Genomic DNA, 2,418 nt, shown 5'->3' with positions numbered 1-2,418 from the left:
CTTCCGAGGCACCAGGTTTTTATCATTGATTTGGGCAGAACAGAAAGCAAGGCTGCTCCGTGGCCCGGGTTCAGAAAGAGTTCAGGCAACCCAAGCTGCAGTTTCAACCTACGTGTTTGGTTTTTTTTTGCCAGGACCGTTCAGCGAGGTGGGTACCTGACTGCCACTGAATAACAACCGAACCTCCACAGCTTCTTCAGCAACTCCCACAGGGCTCTTCACGGCCGCTTTACCTCTATAAATACCTTTGCAGAAGTTGGCCTGGCTGTTACAGCTGGCTGCACCGTTGATTGACATGGAGGCTGATGAGCGTATCAGTTTTTGCTGTTTTACAGGCGCTAGGAGTTTTGTCAGTGTCGCGGTTAATGAATGCGTAGAAGGTACCTCGTGGTTCATACACGGCAGGGCTGGGATGATCACATCTCCTCGCTTACGTTGGGAAGGTAGTACGGTCAGTGCAGATAAATCAGTTTTCTCCTGGACACTAATGCGGGAACCCTGGTACCTAAACCGCCCTGCATTGCGGTCTGGGTACATACATGTGGCCTTCCAATACGTGAAGGGGGCCCATATGAGAGATGGAGACAGATTTTTTAGCAGGGTCTGCTGTGACAGGACAAGGGGTAATGGTTTTAAACTAAAAGAGGGTAGATTTAGACTAGACATAAGGAAAAAAATTTTTCCAGTGAAGGTGGTGAAGCACTGGAACAGGTTGCCCAGAGAGGTGGTGGAAGCCCCATCCCTGGAGGCATTCAAGGTCAGGCTGGATGGGGCTCTGAGCAACCTGGTCTGGTTGGAGATGTCCCTGCTCACCGCAGGGGGGTCGGACTAGATGACCTCTGAAGGTCCCTTCCAGCCCAAATGATTCTATGATTCTATGATACGTCTGGAAAATAAAGGCAGTGGGTGTTGGGTGATACCCCAGTCACATCAGTGTCTCTTTCCTTTTGCTTCCAGTTCTCCACGCCAAGCCCACTTCCACATTCAGCCCCAGCTCTCCGCTCGTCCCTTGGAACGGTTACTCCTTTCTGTGTGAAGCAGAACAAAACACGACAAGTTGTCCCTGAGCTGTGCTGAGTTTCCTCCACTTGAAGTGTGCGATCCTGCAAAAGCCTTGTACAACTGAAGCGAGGGAGCACAGCGACCCAAACGCCTCATTTTTACAGGAACAGTCTTAAATGTTAAGCTCTCCAGGGCAGGAATTGTATCTCTGGTTTGATTAGATAGAGCTGAACATACAGGTGGAGTATAAATATGTTGCTCTTATTTCCCAGCTGTAAAAAGCAATCATTTGTTCATCTGTGATCAGGGTATTGGTTAGCTTACTTGCATGTGTATCAGACAATCATGTTTGAAGAGAATCTCCTATTTTGCAATCAGTTCTTGGTCCCTGAGCTTTCAAACACTTCCAAATGTGGCACGTTCAGCAGAGTTACTGATGCGGTCCAGGGGATAAGGACCTTGCATGGAAATGGGATGTGGGATTTTAAAAATACCAGGGAGAAGCTGAATTTGGCTGCTGTTAGTTCAGCAAAATATTCCGTTTCTTGCCTTCCCTCCCTAAGCTTTTACTACCACACACTTGCTCTCTTCCCACTCCCCGGCCGACCACAGATCAAATTGCTAACCCGATTTAGGAGGGTCCCGAAAACAGCTGCATGGTGTGGACCTGCCCTTTGTCTACTGCACCCTGAAGCGTGGAACATCTGGCTGAGTTTGAAGGCAGAAGTGCCGCTGGATCGCCGATCTGTACTATTTACATTTCATTTAGCAGATCACGAAGCTTTGCGGTTCGTCGTTTTTAGTTTAGAGCGTTTATTTTTGGCTGAAAGTACAGAACTTGTAACTTGGTGCCTATATATTTATAGACTGGCAGATAAAAGCGGGGCTGTTTCAGGGAACTCTGTTTTTATTGGCAGGACGCGTGTTTGGATTACAGCAGAGTAACACTTTAAGTTCGTCACAGTCAAACAAGTCTCTGAGTCTTGAATTTTACAGAGGGAAGTGTAACAAGCTGTTTAATTTTCCTTTTTTAAATTAAACATTCAACATTCAATAAAATCAGTAACTGTGGTTGCTGCCTTGTGAATGCAAATGGCTTTAGCAGCCGGAGGATGTAGCTGTGCGCTTCTCGCATGTGCTGTCCTGCAGCCCTGTGTTACACATCGGTAAATCAAGGCAGAGAGAGAAATTCCAACGATTTGTGTTATCTTACGGGTTTTTTTACAGGAATTGGGTCAGAACCCAGGAGTCCTGCGTCTCTGCTCAAATGCCGGGTCTTCGAGGTGAAGCAGTGTTAGGCACAAGTGTTTTGGGAAGTCAAGGGCAGCTGTTCGTCCCGATTCCTGCCCCAGGCCGGGAGCAAGGTGGTAGAAGTTACAACACAGATGCTGTAGGACAAGGAGCTGCTGAATTAAG

This window comes from Cariama cristata, unplaced genomic scaffold (genome assembly GCF_000690535.1).
Source record: "Cariama cristata isolate BGI_N322 unplaced genomic scaffold, ASM69053v1 scaffold11184, whole genome shotgun sequence".
Taxonomy (NCBI): Eukaryota; Metazoa; Chordata; class Aves; order Cariamiformes; family Cariamidae; genus Cariama; species Cariama cristata.
Note: the sequence above shows the minus strand (reverse complement) of the source record.